The following is an 18,104-nucleotide window of genomic DNA, read 5'->3' on the forward strand; positions in this document are numbered from 1 at the left end:
ATATATTAAACACAATCCCAAACATAATCCAGCAAAGGTTTTTAAAAGTAGAGATTGAAAAGCTCATTCTATAATTTATAGGAAAATGCAAAAGACCTAGAATTGCCAAAGCAATCTGGAAAAAGAAAGCTAAAGCTGGCCATTTACACTGATTTTAAGACAAAGTATAAGCATACAGTGATCAAGATAGTGTGTTATTAGAATAAAAACAAAGAGATCAATGCAACAGAACACTCATCAAGTCCAGAAATAGACCCACACATACATGGTCAAATGACTTTCTACAAAGATGCGAAAGTAATTAAAATGGGAAAGAGAAGCCTTTTCAGGAAATGCCACTGGAACAACTAGATATCCATATGGAGAACAAAAAAGAAACTTGATCCCTACTTTATGTCTTACAAAAAACCTGAGCGGCATCAGAGATGTAAATACAAAACCTAAAACTATAAAGTTCTTAAAAAAAATATGAGGCAAATATTTTGTTTAGACTGGACACAGAAAGCAAGAACTATAAAAGAGAAAGGTATAGTAAATTAGATTTCATCAAAATTAAAAATCTCCATCAAAAGCATGCTTAAGAAATACATAGAAAAGTCATAGACTGAGAGAAAACAATCACAAAATATAGATCTGTAAAGGGACTTACATCCACAACTCAATAATAAGCCCCTTACTACAAAAACTTTCATTCATATCATTCACCCATTTTTCTTTTGCATCGGTGAGGTCTTCTTATTGATTTGTTCAAATATTTAAAAGTTCTGGGAGTTCCCGTTGTAGCTCAGTAGAAACAAATCTGACCGGCATCCACAAGGATGCAGGTTCAATCCCTGGCCTTGCTCAATCAGTCAAGGATCCAGCATTGGCGTGAGTTGTGGTGTTGGTCAAATACATGGCTCAAATCTGGCGTTGCTGTGGCTGAGGTATAGGCCAGCGGCTACAGCTCCGATTGACTCCTAGCCTGGGAATTTCCATATGATGCAGTGCATCCCTAAAAAGACCAAAAAAAAAAAAAGTTCTGTGATGTGAATTGAAAATATTTTTCCCAGTTTACTATTTGTCTTATTTAATTACTTCCTTTTTCTTTTATACCATCTGAGTTTTAAATTGTACACAGAATAGACTTTTGCTACTCTGAGGTTATTTTTTAAAAGTTCTGCTCTAGATTTTCTTAGTACTTTCACACTGTTTAATTGTTTTGTTGCATTCAAATCCTTGTGCATTTAGTAATTTATCTTAATATAATCTAATGAGTACTTAATTCTATTTTTCATTTTTTTCTTTAATAATAATGGCATTTATGACCATTATTTTTTCCTGAAAACAGCTTTCCTTATGTTCCATAGTGGTTGGTAAGATGTGTTCCCTTCTCCATCCCTTTCTAGACAGTTTGTATATAATTTCCTTTTTTATTTTCCTTTTGACCCAAGGCTTATATCAAGTAATATGCATATGTGTGAAATTTTTAATTAAGATTTTTTTTTTTTTTTTTTTTGGCTTTTTGCCATTTTCTTGGGCCGCTCTCACGGCATATGGAGGTTCCCAGGCTAGGGGTCAAATCAGAGCTACAGCTGCCAGCCTACACCAGAGCCACAGCAACGCAGGATCCAAGCCGTGTCTGTGACCTACACCACAGCTCACGGCAACACCAGATCCTCAACCCACTGAGTGAGGCGAGGGATTGAACCCGCAACCTCATGGTCCCTAGTTGGGTTCGTTGACCGCTGAGCCACGATGGAAACTCCTCTTCTTGCTCTTTAATCATTGTTATATCTCTTATGTACTGAAATTTTATCGCACAATGTACTTTTCACCTTAAATTCTACCACATCTTCTGTTAATACTGCTCTTCCTCCTTTTTGCTTGCCACTCTTTTCTCTTGGTTTGCATTTGCCTAGTATCTCTTTACTGTCCTATCTTCTTTTTTGTATTATTTTATGCTTATTTCTTATATATAGAATCAGCTGGATTTTGTGATTTAACCCAATCTGAGAGGGTCCAGAGGATGGAACAATTTATTCTGTTTTATTAAATGACTCCCATATTTAAACATGGCTTTATTCCTTCATTTTCATGTTGTTGTTGTTGTTTTCTTCTTTATTAGCTGTCCAGTGGCATATGGAGTTCCTGGACCGGGGATCTGATATGAACCATAGTTGCTACCTAAGCCACAGCTGTGGCAACAATGGATCCATAATCCACTGTGCCTGGCCAGGGATCGAACCTGCGTCCCAGCACTACCAAGACACTGCTGATCCCACTGTGCCACAGCAGAAGCTCCTCTAGTGTTTTTTTATTATTCAGATTTTTTCCATGAGTGTGTATTTTCCCATGCTATTAAAAACATGCCTTGTTTTATTACACTTTGAGATAATGCATTTTTCATAAATTGAAGGTTTGTAGCAATCCTGCATAGAAGCAAATCTATTTGCACCATTTTTCCAACATTTTACTTCACTTCTGTTACATTTGGTAATTCTCACAATATTTAAAAATTTTTCATTATTATATTGTTATGGTTATCTGTGTCAGTGATCTTTGATATTACTACTACAACTCACTGAAGGCTCAGAAGATGGTCAGCATTTTTCTAGCGAGAAAATATTTTTTAATTAAGGTATGTACATTATTTTTTTTAGACATAATTCCACTGCAAACTTAAAAGACTACAATATAATGTAAACATAACTTTTTTATTCACTGGGAAACCAAAAAATCTGGTCACTCACTTTATTGCAACATTTGCTTTATTGTGGTGGTCTGGAACCAAACCTACGATGTATCTGAAGCATGCCTGTCTAACCTTTCTCTATTCTATACTATATATGATTGTCTTTCCTTAGCTCCTGGTTAAATAGCAGCATCCTATTATATGGATACATATTTATATTTGCCCAATCCCCTAATTAGCTGTCCTCAATTCTTCTAACACAAACACCACCAAAGGCCGTCCAGTGGCACAAGTCACATATTTGGAAGTCATCTTTCACACTTCCTTCTCCTTCATCCCTATAACCAACTCATCACCAAGTCCTGGATCACACTAATACTTGTGTGCATCTCCTATCTCTCCTACCCTTCTAAAGTACCATCAATGTGCAATGGCCTCCTGTTCCACTCACATCAACTTAAAACTCCCACACTCATCCCTCTTCTTCAGTGCCTCTAGAACAGAGTACAACTAGGGTATCATCACCTAAAACCCTTCAATAGGGATCAAGATGGCAGAAGAGTAAGACGTGGCATTCACCTTCTCCCACAAACACACACAAAAAACCATCTAGGTGTAGAACAATTTGCACAGAACATCTACTGAACGTTGGCAGAAGACCTTAAACCTTCAAAAAGGGCAAGAAACTCTCCACATAACTGGGTAGAATAAAAGGAAAAAGAGAGAGAGAGTAATAGAGAGAGGAATCAGTACCAGACTAATACTCCTGAGAAAGAGTTGTCAAAGAGGAAAGGAACCCATACCCTGGGAGGCCACCCAGCTTACGGGGAGATCAGCCAAGATGGAGGAATCTCAAAGCCTCAGAAAAAAAGCACAACAGCTGGACTGAGGAGGGCAAAGCAGAGAGACTGCTACAGAGACTATCAGTACCACAGCCCCTGGACACCACAGTCTAAGAAGCTCAGGTAGGGCTGGGCGCTGAGACTCAGGCTCCGGAGGTCAGTTCCAAGAAGAAGACTAGGGTTGACCGTGTGGAGACAGCCTGAGGGGCCAAGGAGCAGAGCACCACAGCCTAGGGAACCCAGGAAGAGGTCTGGGCCTGCAGGAGAAGCACGGCACCATTGCTGGGGTGGGCGAGAGAAGGGGCAGATCACCATAGGAATATCTTTCTCTGCTCAAGTGCGGACTCTTGGGGTGGGGAGGGGGCTTCTATGGGAGGTGAGGTGCCTGTTGCAAGGGCTATGGGTGGCTGTGCAGGCTAAGCACAATGGGGCACCTCTTGCATGGTCTACAGGTGGCAGGGGCAAACTCAGTCATCTAAGATTCCAGAGGTGATCTGCCACGACTAGGGGTCCATGAACAGACACCACATACAGCCCCGGTTACCTCAGAGGTCAGCACATAGGAGGGCACTGCAACCAAGCACCACTCGTAGTTAATCTCACTCTCCTGGGAACTCGCATGCCCTGCCAATGCCACTGCCAAATGCTCCTGGCACCACCTACACCTGCATAAGGGTCATTGCCACTACCCAGGGCCCTGCAACCAGGAGCAGCTTGCACCATCTTCCTGCAGGTCCTTGCCACTGTCAAGGGCCCAGCAACCAGGCACTGGCTACTAGCCCTGGAAGCATGCGCAGCACCCTATCAAAGGGATAATAGCCTGCACACACTGAGGAAAAAGACAGCAGGCATCCAAAAAAGCAGCCCCATGCCAAAAATAAATAGTAAGCCTGCACAAAATATAAAGGGGTGCTCTTGCATAGAAGTAGACCTCCAAGATGTAGTTTTCCCTAAACTCACAGAATAAAAAAAAATGTAAGCAAAATGAGGAAGCTCAGGAACCATTCCCAGTTAGGAGAACAGGAGAATTCAGTTGAAGGAGCAAACAATGAAACAGACCTCTGCAGTCTAACAGACACCGAGTTCAAAAAGGAGATAGTGAAAACACTGAAGGAATTAAGAGCCAATATGAAGGAATTAAGAGCAGATATGAACAGTAAGTAATGCAGACTGCTTGAAAAGTAACTAAAAAATATAAGGAGGAGCCAAGAAAAAGTGGAAAATTCATTTGCAGAGGTGCAAGCTGAGTTAAAGGCACTGAAGAGCAGAATGAATAATGCAGAGGAACAAATTAGTGACTTGAGAGATAGAATAATGGAAATCAACCAACCAGGACAGCAAACAGAAAACCAAATGAAAAAACATCAAAGCAATATAAGGGATCTACAGGATAATACAGAGCAGGTCAATCTGTGCAAAACAGGGATTACAGAAGGAGAAGAAAAAGGGATTGAAGATATATTTGAAGAAACTGTGGCTGAAAATGTTTCAAATCTAAAGGAAACAGATATCAAGACACAGGAAGCATAAAAAGCCCCAAACAAGCTGAACCCAAACAGGCCCACACCAAGACATATTATAATAAAAATGGCAAAAGGTAAAGACAAAGAGAGGATTCTAAAGGCAGCAAAAGAAAAACTAAAAGTTAATTAAAAGGGAACCCCCATGAAGCTATCAGCTGATTTCTCTATAGAAACACTACAAGCCAGAAGAGAGTGGCAAGGCATACTCAAAGTTCTAAAAGGGAAAAATGTGTGGAACACTCTACCCAGCAAGAATATCATTTAAAATAGAAAATGAGGAGTTCCCGTTGTGGCTCAGCGGTAATGAACCCTACTAGTAACCATGAGGATGCAGGTTCCATCCCTGGCCTCCCTCAGTGGGTCAAGGATCCAGCATTGCCATAAGCTGTGGTGTAGGTCACAGATGCAGCTTGGATCCAGCGTTGCTCTGGCTGTGCTGTAGGCTGGAGGCTGCAGCTCCGATTTGATCTCTAGTCTGAAACTTCCATATGCCACGGGTGTGGCCCTAAAAAATAAAGAGAAAAATGAAATGAAATAAAATAGAAGGAGAAGTAAAGAATTTTCCCAACAAACAAAAACTAAAAGAGTACAGCAATACTAAATACATTCTAAAAGAAACACTGAAAGGGCTCCTCTAAATAAAAAAGAAGTAAGAAGAAACAGGATGGAGTTTCCATTGCGGTGCAGCAGAAACAAACCTGACTAGTATTCATGAAGATGCGGGTTTGATCCCTGGCCTTGCTCAGTGGGTCAAGGATCTGGTATTTCTATGAGCTGTGGCGTAGGTGGCAGATGTGGCTCAGATCCCACATTGTGTGGCTGTGGTGTAGGCTGGCAGCTGTGGCTCCAATTTGACCCCTAGCCTGGGAACTTCCATATGTCGCAGGTGCAGGCCTAAAAAGCGAAAAAAGTAAGAAATAAGATGGAGGAAATCACAACTGGAAAGCAATCACTTAAATGAGCCAATATACAGATCTAAAAGAATAAAACAAAACCTATTAACACAAGGAACAGCAAAACGATAAACATGAAGATGTTTAAAAAAAGGATATTGAAATCATAAAATGTAGGGAAGGAAAGTAAGAAAATCTAGACTTTTTCTTTAGAATATGTTTAAGCGTCTATGACTATCAGGCTAAAGGACGCATATGTAGGAAGGGGTTAACATACTTGAAAAACAGAGCAACCACAAATCAAATCCCAACAATACATTCACAAAAGCTAAAAAGAAGAGGACACAAGCATAAAATAAAAGTAAATAATCTAACCAAAAAAAAAAAAAAAATGGAGCAAGGGGGAAACATAGAATCAACTGGAAAACAAGACTTAAAATGGCAATAAATACATATTTATCAATAATCACCTTAAATGCCAATGGTCCCATCAAAAGACATAGAGTGACAGACTGGATAAAAATATGTTGCCTACAAGAGACTCACCTTAAGGCAAAGGACATATAAATTCAAAATGAGGGGAGAGAAAAAGATATTTCATGCAAATGGAAAAGACAGGAACGCAGGAGTTGAAATACTCCTATCAGAAAAAATACTTTAAAACAAAGGCCATAAAAAAAGACAAAGAAGGACATTATTTAATGATAAATGGATCCATTCAAGAAGAGGATATTACACTCATTAATATAAATGCCCCTGATATAGGAGCACCTAAAATATGTATAACAAATACTAACAGACATAAAAGGAGAAACTGATGGAAATACAATAATAGTAGGAAACTTAAACACCTCACTAACATCAATGGACAGAGCCTCTAGACAGAAAATCAATGAGGCAACAGAGACCTAAATGACACAATAGAAAGTTATACTTAACTGATATTTTCAGGACATTACATCCAAAAAAATCAGAATGTACATTATTTTCAAAGTGAACATGGAATATTCTCCAGGACTGATCACATACTGGGCACAAAACTAATCTCAACAAATTTAAGAGTATAGAAATTATTTCAAGTTTCTTCTTTGAACACAATGGCATGAAACTAGAAATCAACCACAGGAAAAGAAATGAGAAAAAAACTGACTACATGGAGACTAAACAACATGCTACTAAAAAATCAATAGGTCAACAAGGAAATCAAAAGGGAAATTAAAAAAAATATCTTGGGAGTTCTCATCCTGGCTCTGTGGTTAACAAACCCAACTAGTATCCATGAAGACATGGGTTTGATCCCTGGCCTCATTCAGCGGGTTAGGAATCCGGCATGCCATGAGCTGTGCTACATGTAGGTCACAGACACAGCTCAGATCCTGCGTTGCTGTGGCTGTGGTGGAGGCTGGCAGCTACAGCTCCAGTTTGACCCCTAGCCTGGGAACTTCCATATGCCGTGGGTGTGTCTCTAAAAAGACACACACCCACACACACACACACACACACACAAATACCTTCGGACAAATGATAATGAAAACACAGCAATTCAAAATCTGTGGGATGCCATAAACACAGTGCTTAGGAGGGAATTTCATAACAATGCAGGCCTTCTTCAAAAAAGAAAAAAATCTCAAATCAACAACTTAAGCCACCACCTAAAAGAATTAGAAAAAGAACAACAAACAAAACCTAAAGTCAGCAGAGGGAAGGAAATGATAAAGATCAAAGAAGAAATCAATAAAATAGGGATTAAAAATGATAAAAAAAAAAAAAATCAGGAGTTCCCATTGTGGCGCAGTGGTTAACGAATCCGCCTAGGAACCATGAAGTTGAGGGTTCGGTCCCTGGCCTTGCTCAGTGGGTTAACGATCCAGCGTTGCTGTGAGCTGTGGTGTAGGTTGCAGACGTGGCTCGGATACTGTGTTGCTGTGGCTCTGGCGTAGGCCGGTGGCTACAGCTCCTCCGATTGGACCCCTAGCCTGGGAACCTCCATATGCCACGGGAGCGGCCCAAGAAATAGCAAAAAGACAAAAAAAAAAAAAATCAATAAAACCAAGAGCTGGTTCTTTGAAAGGGTAAACAAAATTGACAAATGTCTGGCGAGACTCACCAAGAAGAGGAAAGAACGAACTCAAATAAAATAAGAAACGAAAAAGGAGAAAGCTCAACAGGTATTGCAAAAATACAAAAAACCGTAGGAGAATACAAGGAACAATTAAATGCTAACAAATTTGACAACCTAGAAGAAACGGACAACATTCTAGAGACATACAGCCCACCAAAACTGAATCAAGAAGAAAGAGATCAATTAGACAGACTCTTCACTAGAAATGAAACTGAATATGTAAAACACTCCCTACAAACAAAAGTCTAGGACCAGATGGCTTCACAGTTGAATTCTACCAAACATACAAAACAAGAATTTATATACATTCTTCTTAAAATTTTCCAAAAGGCTGAAGAAGGAATAATCCCAAAGACATTCAATGACACCACCATTACCCTAATACCAAAACCAAGGATACTACCAAAAAAGAAAATTATAGGCCAATATCTTTGATGAACACACACAAAAATTCTAAACAAAATTTTGACCAACCAAATACAACATATAAAAAGATCATATACCACAACCAAGTGGGATTCATCTCAAGTTCACAAGGATGTTTCAACATATGCAAATGAATCAACGTCATACACTACATTAACAAAAGAAAAATAAAAAACCACATGATCATCTCAATAGATGCAGAAAAAGAAACTGACAAAATCCAACATCCATTCATGATAAAAAAGTGGGTATAGAAGAAACATACCTTACCATAATAAAAGCCATTTATGACAAACCCACAGCCAATATAATACTCAATGGAGAAAACCTGAAAGCCTTCCTGCCAAAATCTGGAACAAGACAAGAATGCCACTCTCACCGTTTTTATTCAAGTTAGTATTGGAAGTCCTAGCCACAGCAATCAGACAAACAAAAGAAATACAAAAATATAATACCTTTTAAAATCACACCCCAAATAAACACCTAACAATAAACCTGACCAAGGAGATGATAGACTCATATGCTGAGAACCAGAAAACATTAATCAAGGAAATTAAATATATTCCATGGTCCTGGATTAGAAGAATATAATTTAACTGGCCATACTACCCAAAGCAATATACAGATTCAATGCAATCCCTATCAAATTACCTATAACATTTTTCACAGAACTAGAACCAACAACCCAAAATTTAAATGGAACCAGAAAAGACCCAGAGTTGTCAAAGAAATCCTGAGGAACAAAAACCAAGCAGGAGGCATAACTCTCCCAGACTTCAGACAATATTACAAAGCTACAGTCATCAAGACAGTTTTGTACAGAAACAGACATAAGGACAAATGGAACAGAACAGAGAACCCAGAAATAAACCCAGACACCTACGGTCAATTAATCTTCGACAAAGAGGGCGAGAATATAAAATTGGAAAAAGACAGTCTCTTCAGCAAGTGGTGCTAGGAAACTGGACAGCTGCATGTAAATCAATGAAACTGGAATACACCCTCACACCATGCACAAAAATAAACTCAAAATGGCTTAAGACTTAAATATAAGATGAGAAACCATAAAACCCCTGGAAGAGAACATAGGCAAAACATTCTCTGGCACCAACCTCACAAATGTTTTCTTAGGTCAGTCTCCCAAAGCAATAGAAATAAAAACAAAAATAAACACATAGGACCTAATCAAACATAAGCTTTTGCACAGCAAGGAAACCATAAACACTATTGTCATGGCTCAGTGCTAACGAACCTGAGCAGTATCCACACGAACTTGGGTTCAATCCCTGGCCTTGCTCAGTGAGTTGAAGATCCTGTACTGCCGTGAGCTGTAGTATGGTTCACAGACATGGTTCAGATCCCATGTTGCTGGGGCTGTGGTGTGGGCCGGCAGCTGTAGCTCCATTTTCACCCCTAGTCTGGGAACTTTCATATGCCACAGGCACAGGCCTAAAAAAAAAAAAAAAGACAACCTATGGAATGATGCAACCAACAAGGGCTTCATTTCCAAAATATATAAACAATTATAAGCTCAAAAGCAAAAAAAAACAAACAACCCGATTGACAAGTGGGCAGAAGACCTAAATAGACATTTCTTCAAAGAAGACATACAGTCAACAACCACATGAAAAAATGTTCAACATCACTAATTCTTAGAGAAATGCAAATCAAAACTACAATGAGGCACAACTTCACACCAGTCAGAATGGCCATCATTAAGTCTATAAATAACAAATGCTGGAGAGAGTGTGGAGAAAAGGGGACCCTCCTTCACCGTTAGTGGGAATGTAAATTGGTACAATCACTATGGAAAACTGTATGAAGGTACCTCAGAAAACTAAATGTAGAGCTACCGTATGACCTAGCAATCCCACTCCTGGGCATATATCCAGACAACACTTCCAATGAAAAAGATACATGCACCCCTATGTTCACTGAAGCACTATTCACAATAGCCAAGACATGGACAGATAAATGGATTAAGAAGTAGTAGTACATACACACAATGGAATACTACTCAGCCATAAAAAAGAACCAAATAATGACATTTGCAGCAACATGAATGGAACTAGAGACTCATACTAAATGAAGTAAGTCAGAAAGAAGACGACAAACCCGCCCTATGATATCACTTATATCTGGAATCTAATATATGGCACAAATGAACCTATCTACAGGAAAGAAATAAACTCATCAACTTGGAGAAGAGACTTGTGGTTGCCAAGGGGGAGGGAGTGGGATAGACTTGGAGTTTAGGATTAGCAGATGCAAACTACTGCATTTAGAATGGATAGGCAATGAGATCCTGCTATATATAGCAGGGAGAACATATCTAATCACTTATGATGGAGCATGATGGAGGATAATATAAGAAAAAGAATGTATGTATATATAACTGGGTCACTTTGCTGTACAGCAGAAATTGAAAGAACATTGTAAATCAGCTATAATGAAAAAAAATTTTTTAATAATCACAATTAAAGGGAAAAAAAAACCCTTCAATAGATTCTTATACATTTAGGATAAAATACAAATAACATAAACCTCGGGGGACGGGATTAAGATGGCAGAATAGAAGGACTGGAGCTCAACTTCTCTCCTAAAAACAACAAAATTCACAACAAAAGACTGAACATTCTTCACCCAAATGGACCGGAAACCTTAAAAAAGATATCCTACTCAAGAAGAAAAAGAGGAGGACAAATCAAGAGGTATGAGAGGTGATTTCGTGATACAAACAACCCCATACCTCCTGGGTGGGAAACTCCACAGACTGAAAACTAACTGGTTCACAGAGACTCAACTACAGGAGTGACAGTTCTGAGCCCCACATCAAACTCCCACATGTGGGGATCTGGCACGGGGAGAAAGAGCCCCTGGAGCATCTGGCATTGAAAGCCAGTGGGGCTTGTGCACAGGAGCTCCACGGGACTGGGGGAAACAGAGACTCCATTCTTAAAAGGCGCACATAGACTTTCACGTGCAATGGGTCCCAGGGCAAAGCAACGTGTCCATAGGAATCTGGGTCAAACCTGACTGCAGTTCTTGGATGACGTCCTGGGAAAACAGGGGTAAACGTGGCTTGCTGTGAGGGATGGACATTGAAAGCAAAGCTCTTGGGAATACTCAGCAGCAGTGCCTTTCTCTGGAGGTGGCCATTTTGGGAAAATCTGGCCCCACCTGTCAGTCAGCTGCTGAGAAGCCCCAGGGCAAACAACAACCCAGGTGGGATCACAGCCCCGCCCCTCAGTAAACAGGCTGCCTAAAGACCCCTCAGGCACACAGCTGCCTCTAATCCCACCCAGAGACTAAGCCCCACCCACCAGAGGGATTAGAATCGGCTCCACCTACCAGTGGGCAGGCATCAGCCCCTCCTGTGGGGAAGCCTAGAGCAGGCCCCCCATACGACTTCAGCCACAGAGAGGCAGACATCAGAAGTAAGAGAGGCTACAACTCTATTATCTGTAAAAAGGTCACCACACCAAAAACCTATAAAAATGAAAAGACAGAGAACTATAACTCAGATGAGGGAGAAAGGAAAAACCCCAGAAAATCAGTTAAGTGCTTAGGAGATTCTCAGCCTCCAAGAAAAAGACTTTAGACTGATGATGCTGAAGATGATGCAAGACATTGGAAATAAACTGGATGCAAAGATGGATAATTTACAGGAAACACTGACCAAAGAGATACAAGACAAAAAACTTAAACAAGAAGAGATGCAAAATACAATAAATGAAATAAAAAATTCACTAGAAGCAGCTAACAGCAGAATACAGGAGACAGAAGAACGAATACGTGAGGTGGAGGACAGATTAGTGGAAATTACGGCAGTGGAACAGAAAAGAGAAAAAAGACTGAAAAGAAATGAAGAGAGTCTCAGAGAACTCTGGGACAACATTAAACGCATCAACATCCGTATTATAGGGGTGCCAGAAGGAGAAGAGAGAGAGGAGACAGAAAAAAATATTCCAAGAGATAATAGCCGAAAACTTCCCTAACATGGGAAGGAATCACTCACTCAAATCCAGGAAGCACAAGGAGTACCATATAAAATAAACCCAAGGAGGAACACCCCGAGACACATATTAATCAAAGTTAAAGACAAAGAGAAAATCTTGAAAGCAGCTAGGGAAAAGAAACAAATAACATACAAGGGAATCCCAATAAGGTTATCAGCAGATTTTTCAGCAGAAACTCTGCAGGCCAGAAGGGAGTGGCATGATATACTTAACACTTAAATGATGAAAGGAAAAAACCTTCAACCAAGATTACTCTACCCAGCAAGGCTCTCATTCAGATTTGAAGGAGAAATCAAAACCTTCACAGATAAGCAAAAGCAGAGAGAATTCAGCAACACTAAACCAGCCTTATAACAAATACTAAAGGAAATTCTCTAGCCAGAAAAGAACAAAAGAAGGAGGAAAGAAAAAAGAGCAGCAAAAACAAATCCAAAGCAATTAATAAAATGGCAATAAGAACATACATATCAATAATTACCTTAAATGTTAATGGACTAAATGCCCCAACCAAAAGACATAGACTGGCTGATTGGATACAAAAACAAGACCCATATATATGCTGTCTTCAAGAGACCCACTTCACTTCTAGGGGCACATACAAATTGAAACTGAGAGGATGGAAGAAAATATTTCATGCAAACGGGGATCAAAAGAAAGCTGGAGTAGCAATACTCATATCAGACAAAATAGACTTTAAAATGAAGAATATTTTCAGGGACAAAGAAGGACATTACATACTGATCAAAAGATCAATCCAAGAAGAAGATATAATAATTTTAAATATCAATGCACCCAACACAGGTTCACCACAATATATTAGGCAACTGCTAACAACCTTAAAAAGACAAATTGACAATAACACAATCATAGCCGGGGACTTTAAGACCCCACTGACAGCAATGGACAGATCAACCAGACAGAAAATCAATAAGGAAACAGGCCCTGAATGATGCATTAAATCAGATGGATTTAATAGATATTTATAGGACATTCCATCCAAAAGCAACAGAATACACATTCTTCTCAAGTGCACATGGAACATTCTCTAAGATTGACCATATCCTGGGCTGCAAATCAAGCCTCAGTAACTTTAAGAAAATTGAAATCATATCAAGCATCTTTTCCGACCACAACACTATACGACTGGAAATCAACAACAAGAAAAAACTGCAAAAAACACAAACACGTGGAGACTAAACAACATGCTACTAAACAACCAATGGATCACTGACGAAATCACAGAGGAATTAAAAAATACCTGGCAGCAAATGACAACAAAGATATGACACTCCAAAACCTATGGGATGCAGCAAAAGCTGTTCTCAGAGGAAATATTATAGCAATACAAGCCCACCTCAGGAAACAAGAAAAAGATCAAATAAACAACATAACTTTACAGCTAAAGCAGCTCGAGAGAGAAGAACAGACAAGACCTAAAGTTAGTGGAAGGAAAGAAATCATGAAAATCAGAGCAGAAATCAATGAAATAGAAACAAAAAAAACCATAGAAAAGATCAATGAAACAAAAAGCTGGTTCTTTGAAAAGATCAACAAAATTGATAACCCTTAGCCAGACTTATCAAGCAAACAAGAGAGAGGACTCAAATCAATAAAATTAGAAAGGAAAAAGGAGAAGTAACAACGGACATCACAGAAATACAAAGGGTCATAAGAGACTACTATATGCAACTATATGCCAATAAAATGGAAAACCTAGAGGAAATGGACAAATTCTTAGAAAAGTACAATCTTCCAAGACTAAACCAAGATGAAATAGAAAAGATGAATGGACCAATCAATCACAAGAACTGAAATTGAAACTGTGATTAAAAAACTTCCAACAAACAAAAGTCCAGGACTAGATGGCTTCAGAGGCAAATTCTATCAAACATTTAGAGAAGAGCTAACACCTATCCTTCTGAAACTATTTAAAAAATTGCGGAGGGGAGTTCCCGTCATGGCGCAGTGGTTAACGAATCCGACTAGGAACCATGAGGTTGCGGGTTCGGTCCCTGCCCTTGCTCAGTGGGTTAACGATCTGGCGTTGCCGTGAGCTGTGGTGTAGGTTGCAGACGCGGCTCGGATCCGGCGTTGCTGTGGCTCTGGCGTAGGCCGGTGGCTACAGCTCCGATTCAACCCCTAGCCTGGGAACCTCCATATGCCGCAGGAGCGGCCCAAGAAATAGCAACAACAACAACAACAAAAAGACAAAAGACAAAAAAAAAAAAAAAAAAAAAAAAAAAAAAAAAAAAAAAAAAAATTGCGGAGGAAGGGACACTCCCAAACTCATTCTATGAGGCCACCATCACCCTGATACCAAAACCAGACAAAGATACCACAAAAAAAGAAAACTACAGGCCAATTTTGCTGATGAACATCAACGCAAAAATCCTCAACAAAATACTAGCAAACCACGTCCAACAATACATTAAAAGGATTATACATTATGATCAAGCAGGATTTAACCAAGGGATGCAAGGGTTCTCCAATACCCGCAAATCCATCAGTGTGATACACCACAATAACAAACTGAAGAACAAAAACCATACGATCCTCTCAACAGATGCAGAAAAAGCCTTTGACCAAATCCAACACCTATTTCTGATAAAAACCCTTCAGAAAATGGGCATAGAGGGAACCCACCTCAACATGATAAAGGCCACATATGACAAACCCACAGCGAACATCATTCTCAATGGTGAAAAGCTGAAAGAATTCCCGCTGAGATCAGGAACAAGACAAGGATGTCCGCTCTCGCCACTACTCTTCAACATAGTTCTGGAAGTCCTAGCCACAGCAATCAGAGAAGTAAAAGAAATAAAAGGGATCCAAATTGGAAAGGAAGAAGTAAAACTACCACTATTTGCAGATGACATGATACCATACCTAGAGAATCCTAAAGACTCTACCAGAAAACTGTTAGAGCTCATCCACGAATTTGGCAGAGTCGCAGGATACAAAATTAATACACAGAAATCAATGGCATCTCTATACACTAACAATGAAAGAGCAGAAAAAGAAGTTAGGCAAGCAATCCCATTTACCATCGCATCCAAAAGAATACCTAGGAGTAAACCTACCTAAAGAGACAAGACACCTGTACTCTGAAAACTGTAAGACACTGATGAAAGAAATCAAAGTTGACACAAATAGATGGAAAGACATACCATGCTCGTGGATTGGAAGAGTTAATATTATCAAAATGACTATACGACCTGAGGCAATCTACAGATTCAGTGCAAGCCCTATCAAATTACCAAGGACATTTTTCACAGAACTCAAACAAAATATTTTAAAGGTTGTTTGGAAGCACAAAAGACCCAGAATAGCCAAAGCCATCCTGAGAAAGAAAAATGGAGCTGGAGGAATCAGGCTCCTGGACTTCAGACTATACTACAAAGCAACAGTCATCAAAACCACATGGTACTGGCACAAAGACAGAAATGAAGATCAGTGGAACAGGACAGAAAGCCCAGAGTTAAACCCACACACCTACAGCCCACTAATCTATGACAAAGGAGGCAAGACTATGCAATGGAGAAAGGACAGCTTGTTCAATAAGTGGTGCTGGGAAAACTGGACAGCCACATGGAAAAGAATGAAATCAGAACACTCCCTAACACCATACACAAAAATAAACTCCAAATGGATTAAAGACCTAGATATAAGACCAGACACTATAAAACTCTTAGAGGAAAACATAGGCCAAACACTCTCTGAAATAAACAACAGCAACATCTTCTCAATCCACCTCTTAGAGTATTGACAATACAAACAAAAATAAACAAATGGGACCTAATGAAACTTCAAAGTTTCTGCACAGCAAAGGAAACCCTCAAGAAAATGAAAAGACAACCCACAGAATGGGAGAAAATATTTGCAAAGGAAGCTATTGACAAGGGATTAATCTCCAAAATTTATAAACACCTTCTGCAGCTCAATATGAAAAAAACAAACTACCCCATCAAAAAAGGGGCAGAAGATCTAGACAGACAATTTTCCAAAGAAGGTATACGGATGGCCAAAAAACACATGAAGAGATGTTCAACATCACTCATTATTAGAGAAATGCAAATCAAATCCACCATGAGGTACCAAGTTACACCAGCCAGAATGGCCATCGTCAAAAAGTCTACAAACAATAAGTGCTGGAGAGGGTGTGGAGAAAAGGGAACCCTAGCACACTGTTGGTGGGAATGTAAATTGGTGCAACCACTGTGGAAAGCAGTATGGAGATGCCTCAGAAAGCTAAAAATAGAATTACCATTTGATCCAGCAATCCCACTCCTGGGCATCTATCCAGAGAAAACCATAACTCGCAAAGACACATGTACTCCAATGTTCATTGCAGCACTATTTACAATAGCCAAGGCATGGAAACAACCTAAATGTCCTTCGACAGAGGAGTGGATCAACAAGATGTGGTATATATACACAATGGAATATTACTCAGCCATTAAAATGAATGAAATACCAGCATTTTTAGCAACATGGATGGACCTAGAAATGATCATGCTAAGTGAAGTCAGTCATACAATGAGACACCAACATAAATGCTTTCACTGACATGTGGAATCTGAAAAAAGGACAGACAGAACTTCTTTGCAGAACAGATGCTGACTCACAGTCATTGAAAAACTTATGGTCTCTGGAGGAAACAGTTTGGGGGTGGGGGGATGTGCTTGGGCTGTGGGATGGAAATCCTGTGAAATCAGATTGTTATGATCATTATACAACTACAGATGTGATAAATTCATTTGAGTAATAAAAAAAATAGCAAAAAAAAAAACCACACAAAAAAACAAAAAACATAAACCTCAAGGCCGTATATCTCTGGATCAGATCCACTTCACGCCATTCTGTTCTTTGCTCTCTCCATTCCAGCTACACTACTGGTCTCCCATGCTTCTATCATTATAGTATAAAAATGATTATGACTTAATGTGCGTTTATCATGTGCTCAATGGTTTTCATGCATTATCTCATGTATTCCTCACAAGACAAATACAACTGATATTCCTATTTTATGGATGAGGAAACTGATACTTAAAGGAATTAAGTAATTTGCCCAGGATTTTACAGCTACTTAAGTGGCTATGCCAAGATACAAATGCAGATCTGATCCTGAGTTCATTATACCTGTTTCCTCAGATCTGCACTCTTCAACTACATTTAGTTTATCCTGGTACTACTGATGATACCTTGCACATATTATCTACATAGCAATGTTCAATCTGGTTTTCGTACGTTGTAAAAAATTATTTCTACCCACAACTATGTAGAGAAGACTTACTCCTAATTTCTCTAACCCATCCAGTACAGAAAAGTAAAAGGTTACAATATCTCTAAACCTATGACTATGGAATTTGAACTTGTAATTTTTTTTCAAAATATCAAAAACAAAATACCAACAGGCTTTTAAAATAATGTTTCTGATACATTCAATGAACACAGAGAGAAATTAAGTTTGGAAAGACCCTTAGGGATTACTCTGATTTATCATTTTGTTTTATAAATAAGCAATCTGAAATTTGAAACTCAAATTAAATGTCCTGTCCAAGTTGCAGAGCCAGCTAACAGCAATGTCAGAACTATTAGCTTCCAA

At 39.2% G+C, this 18,104-nt stretch overlaps 1 protein-coding gene across 8 annotated transcripts in view; it reads right to left on the reverse strand.

Moving 5' to 3' along the window:
* The window catches only part of SENP5 (SUMO specific peptidase 5), an 81,123-nt gene that overhangs the window by 18,952 nt on the left and 44,067 nt on the right, over window positions 1–18,104 (reverse strand). The gene's annotated exons all lie outside the window — the stretch shown is intronic.

This window comes from Sus scrofa, chromosome 13 (genome assembly GCF_054392235.1).
Source record: "Sus scrofa isolate SSC_HxYL_T2T_F1_AM1 chromosome 13, Sscrofa_HxYL_maternal_Yorkshire_Landrace_v2.0, whole genome shotgun sequence".
NCBI lineage: Eukaryota > Metazoa > Chordata > Mammalia > Artiodactyla > Suidae > Sus > Sus scrofa.